The sequence below is a fragment of the Verticillium dahliae genome, genomic scaffold (genome assembly GCF_000150675.1).
Source record: "Verticillium dahliae VdLs.17 supercont1.15 genomic scaffold, whole genome shotgun sequence".
NCBI lineage: Eukaryota > Fungi > Ascomycota > Sordariomycetes > Glomerellales > Plectosphaerellaceae > Verticillium > Verticillium dahliae.
Window position 1 is genome coordinate 142,875 of NW_009276934.1, and position 8,160 is coordinate 151,034.

An 8,160-nucleotide genomic window follows, 5' to 3' on the forward strand; every position below is an offset into this window, starting at 1 on the left:
CAAAATGCAGGCCTAGCCGTCCCAGTCCCGGTCCCACGCTCCCGGGACGCGTTAGCCCCATTTGAATGCGTCCTGGTTACCTTTCCATTCAGCTTCTCTCGTCTGCCGGTGTCTGGGGTCCTGGACAGACGCGTCGGTGACATGGATTGGTGTGTGGCATCGTTATGGCAAACAGACACCAAGCCAATCGTAATGCCCGTCCAGCAATCGCGGCCATGGCGACGTTTACAACACTTGTTTGTCGTGGTGTTTTTAGCGAACACCGACTCCTCCTCTCCCTGCCATGGACACAAGTCACACAAACAAACCGTGTCCCGCCTGGACTCCCGTCGTCCGTTCCATCGCCCCGTGTCGCCCATCGCACAATCAGCATACCCGCCTGCCTGGTTGTCTGTCGTATGCAACGCGAAAAGCACCGCTCGACCCCGAAAGCTGCGGCTCTCTGTGACAGTGGAGCGACAACCAACCATTCAACTCAGCTCAGACTGTGTGAGCCCGGCCGTCCGTCCGTCAAACGCCACACCATCAGCCGCCAAGCAGCTGTGTCTTAAAATAGTGGCCCCTTTCCATTGCCCCTTTCCCCCTCTGACATGTCCAATGAGTTGAAGGAAGCATGCCATTGTTCGTTGTATACCGGGTGCCCAAGTCCACGACCCCAAAGTCGCTTAGGCAGGGACTAAGTATCTCGCAAGCGCGCAGTTGGAAGGGAGAGAGAGAGAGAGGGTGTGCCGCGAGCAGGTAAACACGCAGACAGGACAGCGAGCACTCCCTCCCTCCCTACCTCAGCAGCCAAGGACACTTTCGTGCGCCCACCCGGATCTCCCACACATTCCAGCGCCCGTGAGACCTCGAGCCGGATCCTCTGCCCCGGCTGCTGTGCCGCTCCCTCGCCAATCTGAGTCTCCGTGTCAAACTCTCTGGGGGTTGGCGATCCGTCGCCCTCTTCCTCCTCCTCACCCAGTTCCCTCCCCCCCCTGCCCTCCTTCCCGTCCCTCCGAGACGTCTCCCGTCTTTGTCGTCTGTTGTCTCGGCAGCCGTCATCGATGGTGGCCCTTTTCGTGTCGTCCTGACTCGGAGTTAAGTCGTCGAGCGATGCGCGGCCGGCGGCCCGTTCGCCGTCTTGCGCGTTTGGTTTCTCTGGTAGTGGACGATGCTGCTGTCCATGTCGCGCGCGCCCTTGCTGCAGCATGCCGTCATGATACATCCAAAACGATGGTATCGAACTCGAGGTCAAGGACAATGCACTCACCCATGCCGATATGAAGCTACGCCACGACAGTCACCGAGTTGCACACATGAAAAGTTACTGAAATGTGATGGTATACAATATTCTCCAGACTCTGTATGTTCTAAGCAGCAAAAACTAAAGTAAAAAAAAGGGGGGCGGTTGATGAAGCCCGCCGGGTATCTATCTTCAATCAATTCCCGAGTCCCAGCTCAGCCATATTAGGCTGTGACATTGCCATGTAGGGGAGGGAAAGGGCGCGCGCACGCGCTTGGGGGGGTGTCATCAGCGGCGGTCCAGCCGAATTCTCCAGATGTTGAGTACAGGGTTTTTAGAAAATGGACAAGTGACGAAATTCCATCGCTGGATCGCAACACCGCTGTGAAGGAAAAAATTGAGAGGCTCGCCCGCCCTCTCACTCCTCCGCCGCCAATCCTGTTCAGACCTGATGGCCTCGACCGCAGTGCTCGTGAGGGCACGCGATGCAAGGGAGAGGAACAGGAATGAAACAAGAGGGCGTGCGCGCAAGGGCGCAGGAAGGAGAAAGAGGGGGGAAAGAGAGGAAAAGGAAAGAAAAAAAAAAACACACACAAGACAAGTCTATATGCAATCCCAAAAGCAGTACTTCTTTTTTTCCCAACCCAAGAAAAACAATTCCCCGTAGCAATCCCTGTTTTGTGTAGCCCGTTCCAACAGCCCGATTTGAGAAAAAAAAGAAAAGGAAAAATAAGTGACGGAAATGCCTGGCTTCGTGGGAAGTGCGGTGGCGTCTTGTAACCCTGAAAGCTCAATCTGGGGAGCAGGGTATTTTCGCGCGCGATGCCGTAGACATCGTTTCGTTAAATCGCGCGGGCCCCAATGTGCAGGAACATGTCTGGCACGCAGCGTCCGGGACGTGTAGATTCCGGTCCCGGGGGTGGAGTTGGAGGCCGTGAGGCCATGGTGTCTGACAAGGACCAATAATCGATGTGTTTTGTTCGTTGGCCAAAAAGAAATCCCATCCGTCTATGATTGAACGCCGTGCCGTCGAGTCCGGAGGAGCACTAGTATGTCCTCAAAAAGAGAAAGAGAGAGAATGGAACATCGTGAATATCCGTGTATCAAGCTTTCCAGTTCAGGTTGCTGCTGGGAAGCAAGTTCGGTGGCTCTGAGCCGGTCGTTGTAGTGTTTGACAGGAAAGCGTATTAAATATCGTAGGTTGGAGTGTTGGTGGTCAAGATTCGATCAAGAACATCGTGAAGGGTGTGGTACAGCACTGGGCGCATTGCCAGAGAATTAGGTAAAAGGTCGTATGGTGTAAGGTGCGCAGCAGATGGTGATTGAAGTACAAGCGTTCCTCGCGGAACAGCTCTGGCCAGCGTGGAAAACCATCTTATGATGGCTTGGGACGAGGAGGAGGCTTGGGGCAACCGGTCGTGTCGTAGGCTCCACGGCCCATGTTGGCGAAGCTGGTGATCCTGACAATCATGTTGGTCGTAGTTTTTGGTGACGGTGGTAGTTGTGTCCAAGCTTGTCGCATGTTAGCCAGGCCTGCTACAAGGTGGGTCACTAGGTAAAGGGGGTGGGTGCGAGGTAGAGAGAGAGAGAGAGAGAGAAACCCTCGGAGATGCCAAAGGACGAACACCCAGGTGCTGCATGGTAGAAAGGGTGCGTGATGAAGACGTGACTCACAAATTTAGAAGCGTAGACAGAGGGATGTATTGGCAAGTCCTATTGGGAGAGGACGTGAGCGTGGGATGCGACCTGGATTGGGCGGCGGTGGCGGCGGTAGGGAGCGGAGTGAGGTGTGCGAGTCGGGCTGTGCCGAGGAAGGCGTCACCAGTACGTTGTTGTGGGTGGATGAGAGGTGCCGACCAAGGCAGGAGGTGAGGCGGGATGAGGGCGATTTTATCGACACCGAAGCATGAGAAATGCTGTACTGAGCTGGATCCGTGGACAATGGAAAATAGGCCGTAGATGTATGTCCGTCTCGGCTGTGAGAGCTGTGAGAGGAAATTGGCTCTGAAGGTTGTGCAGGTCTCGGGAGCGGCTTGCTGTTGTTGCAGACAAGTGACGGCCCTAGATTGATTGATTGATTGATTGATTGATTGATCGAGCCCGCTGGAGGGTCTGCCGACTGTCTTCAAACGGACGGCTTGAAGTGACGAGGGCTTGGTCGCTGGTGCGCGTGTCTTTCTTCTTGGTCGTATCTGACGACGCGGAAGGTCAGGTCTGCAAGGTACTGGGCCAGCGAAGAACAAAGAGGCTCGATGCAGGACAGTGGGTCGCAACTGGAGAGAGCGCGCGTGGTGTGGTGGTGGTGGTGGTGACAAGTGGTGATGGCGGTTGAGGCGCGATGGATGCAGGAATAAGAGAGAGAAGACGGTCAGGATGAGAAGCGAGGAGGCGGATTAAAAGAGGCGCGAACTGATGAGAGAAAAGGTGTCTGGGAAGAAGGGAGAAATTACCTGACAGCCAGTCCTCCAAAAAGAAATAATAAAAATGTCAGGACAGGGCGGACGCGGACGAAAATCTGGGACTCAGTGGCAGGACGAGAGTGCCAGAGCCAGCAGGGCCCAGTACCAGCTCCCAACGCGAACGAACCTTGCTTGTCCGTGCCTCCATGCTTGTCCATGTCCATGACGGGCTTGTCCATGTCCATGACCGGTGGCCATCCCATCCATGTCCATGCCCAAGCTGTGTCTATCCATGCCCTTGTTCGCCCTTCTCTGCCTGCCTGCCTGCCTGCCTGCCTGCCTGCCTCCGCCTCTGTTGCTCTCTTGGGTTTGGGCGGCCCCAGCACGCCAGCGACAAGGTACCTTAGGCTAGACTCCTTCAGGGAGCGCCCTCCTTGCTGCTGGCTACTGTACATGTACATTACGCTGTCAGGACAAGGGGCTGACGATCTTTCAGCATGCCCAGGTACATGGTGCCCAGCAGTTGGTACTTCTTCTCCTGATGGCTCCTCCCCCCCCCCCTTCCACAGTGTGTGTGGGTTCCACTGCGGAGCCCGTACCGTCTTCATTCCCTTTTGCAATTCCACACCACACCCATACCACACACCCAGCGACCTGGCTGCCACACCCACACCCCCCCCCCCTTCCTTTGCCGTAAAGACGCCGGACCTTGGCGCTGGTTTCAGGGGGGGAAAAGCACCGAGAGAGGGCCAATTCGCCTGGTCGCTGAGCAGACTCAGACGCACACCAAGCGCAACTGGCCTGCTGCGCAGCCAGAACGAAAGGTGAGAGACGAAACACCCCCGAAGCTGAACCCTATCGGCTTGCGTTCCTGTTGTTGGGGATGGAGAGACTGGGTCCTGTGCCGACTTCTCGGGCCTGTCCCTCATCTTGTCTCTGCTGCCGGTCCGTCAGTCGTCATTACCGTTGCCGTCAACGCCTGTCTTGCGCCTTGCTTTCCCTTTCCAATCTTGGTCTTCGTTGTTGGTGGTTGGTACCAGCCCGCCGGCTTGCTGCTTGTCCCATTGTGTCCACTGTCATGGAGATACCGCTAGGGGAATACGGAAGGCATAATTAAAGAACGAGCGATGTGATGGTGTGCACCTCCAACTAGCGCCCGCCGTGGCCCGTCGTAGTCACCAGCGTCGAAAAGAATCACCACTGGATCCGCCCCAAGTTGGGCCAACCCTGAGCGGCAAGATCAGGCCCGGGCCGTTTTAATGGGATTGGCCCATACATGTTATCGTCAAATTCAGTCCTTGGATTCGACACGACCGCTTTTCTTTTGGCCTGCTCGTCCCATCGTCAGCTCATGTCTGACAGAATTGTCTTCACAGTGAAGGACCGTCATGGGAATGAAGTATTGACCTCTCAGACTTGTGCTTCCGAAAACCAACATCGGAGCCCAGCTTGTCCGTCCGGCTTCTGCAGCCTGGCTGTATCCCCGGCATGCGACCGCTCCATTGGTGCTGTGCAATGCTGTACGGCGTTCAGCGCCTCATGAGAGTCCTGATGTCTATCTTGGGACGACCTGTGCTCCGCAGAAAACCCCTAGCCTGGTGTTCGCGACGTGTACGCCACTGCTGCTCTCGCCTACACATATGCCCTGCAACATGCTCCCTCCTGCTTTTTTTTTTTCGTCAGTCCTCGACCCTGTACGCACCTGGATCGGAGGTCGCACGAGCGGGTGTTCGCTAGGAAAGAAAAAAATTAATTGATCTGCTGTAACACACGCCCCCGAGCCTCGCGGCGCGGCGACAGAGCGTACACGTCACTTTGCGCGGCATGCCAGGAGACAGAAGGACATGCCGATGGCCCTGCATTTTACAACTGAGACAACCCTCTTTTTGTGACGTCTCGTTCCCTCCCTCCTTTTGCAATTCAAACGTCTTTTTGAACTTTAGTTTTCATTTTCCCGAGATACGTCGGATCAGCGCAGACGACCTGTCATTTCAAACATTCAAGCTGGTTGGTGGCAAAATCCAGGACTTGGGTGACATGTCAACGCAAGGCACTCAGTTCAACCCGAGTCACCAGATGGACAGCCGGCAGGCAGGGTCTGGATGTTGTCTTTGATTGCCGGAGCACACAGGATGTCAATGAAGGTGCCACCAGGTTGTCATATGGCGGCCACTGCGTTGGTTGACAACCAGGTCTTGGCGGTGGTCGCATGGTTGATTCCTGGCATCAATTGTGTGACCCTTCAGCTGATACTGGCTGGTGCAATCGGAGTGTGAGAGTTATGGCATCAGCTCAGTGGTCTTCAAGTTGCCGCAAGCCCCCCTCACCCATGACCTAGTTGGGTGCGTGACAGCCTCCTGACAGGCAGGTCGAGGTCATTGACTCTGTTCGACCATGAAGAATGTGCTCGTACTGTGTGTGTGGTAGGACTGTTTCATATTTTGGCGATGAATCGCCAATGCGCTACTGGCAAAAGAAGCAATGACATTGAGTTCCCTTGGGTGGCCACACAGAGCTCAGATGAGCCAGTGAAGGCACTTTGAGAAGATACGGGACACAAGACAATCAGCTAGAAGCAATTGCGAATGAATCGGTCAAGACGCCCTAGCAAAGTCCCAATCACACGCTATGCGCGGCAAGAAGTTCAAGCACAAGCCATTTTGATGAACGTCCAGCTCGGACCACGCTGATCGTCCAGAGAGATACTGATTGACTCGCCGAATGTTTCTTCGTCGCAAACAACATTAGGTATCGACGGAGAAAGGAGCAGCAAGTCGCATAGAAGTGAGGAGGCGTTTGAACCAAGGCAGAACTTTGGCGAAGGTTGCGAGGAAGAGAAACACGCAGAGGTAGTAACCTAGACCGACGCCCGTCATATTCATGACAAACGCAATTCTTGGTGAGCATAGGCTCGATCCCATTGGGATCCCATTGGAAGTGACCAATGTCTCTCAGATATCTGCTATTCTGTCGTTCGCATAATGACTGCTCAAAGGTCCCAGTAAGGGGGATCATGCGTGGAGCTGTCTTCTCCCCGTGAAGCTTGTGCCACTGCATGGAAGCTTTCCAGAAAGAACGTCTCCAGTCCAGCGTGGAGAACGGTGTTCTCACTGTGCGATCAGGCTGGTGGCCCGTGAGCCACACGGTAATCCTGTTGGCGATAGGTGGGCTCTCAACAGACGTCCTGATTAGGACAAAGGAACATTACTTGGCCTTGAGAAGATTTGTTTCTGTTGATGTTCTTTCAATCAACATTGCAAGATCAAAGGCGAAGAAGACTGACTCCAAGACAGCCGAGGCGCTGTGCGATGTGAACAGCTGGCGCTTTCTGTTGTCTCTGATTTTAACGGTCGACCCAAATTAGGACCGGAAGCTCCCAGGGGCTCGGTTGAAAGTACCTACAGGGGTTGGAAGAAGTACCCTTCCCCAAGCCTGGCACACGTGTCGAACGCAAAGTACCGTCGTACCTGCATTAGCCTGGAATCTCCCACCCCTGAACGGTGCTGGACCCAAATATGTCATGAAACAGGGGCGAGATTTGCCTCTCGGCTAGGAACCGAGAGAACAGCAAACACAGCTTGCGACGTGACGAGCCATGTCGTTGGTAGCCTGCGCGTCGTCTGATATCCTTAATAGCATCGTATGCGGTCGACCTTGACGGCAATATACACCATCGGGCTGAGCCTCCCTGCATCCTTGCTCGGCCACGAGCTGGGGCGCTCGATGGCGACGTTGATGGGTTCGTTAATGGGACACCATGTGAGTGTCAGCCGAAGCAGATGATCGCCTCGGCCCATGCAAGGACTTGCTCATGATCCCAGGAATCCGGCAGCCCGGAGACCAGGCAGACGACCCCCGATTGAACGTGTCTGCGCACCAGTCTCCGCAGCGAGCGGTGAGCTCCATCGCCGGCGGAGACAGTCTTTCGTGGGATCGTCTTTCACGGGAAAAATTTGCCTTCAGGGTAACCTTGCCCTGCCGTTGACATGAGGCGACGGGAGGTGGAAGTACCGCCAACCACTGCGGCGGGATGAGATGTCGACCCCAAGTCCTGGCGATCCCAGTTGCCAGCCTCCTGTCTCTCAGCCTTGGTGTTGAAAGGGAGGAGCATCGTCCAGGACAGGCACTGCAGCGGGGATCATTGCCTAGTAGGAAGAGTGGAGCCCGCAACTGGTCGCTGGAAGCCTTCCCCGGGCCCAGGCAGACGAACCGACCAAAGTTCGTTCGTTGAGACGTGGGCCTCCTGGGCACGAGTAGAAATTCTTTCTAAGTCCCAAGGAAAAGCTTCATCGTGGTGACGCAAGTATAATCCAGAATTGCTGGGCGTATCTCTGACGCCGCCTTCTTCAAGCCTCCTTCCTTGACTTGTGGTACATGTACATGTAGCTTTACTATGGTGGCAGGTTAGAGATAAAATTCGCAGTGACAGGGCACGGGCAGCCGTGGCAGAGCAGGACAATAAGGTCGGTGGAAGGTCGTCACGGTTACAGTAGGGCTAGTACCATTCTCCCGTCCGTTGTGGACACTGCATAGGGCACT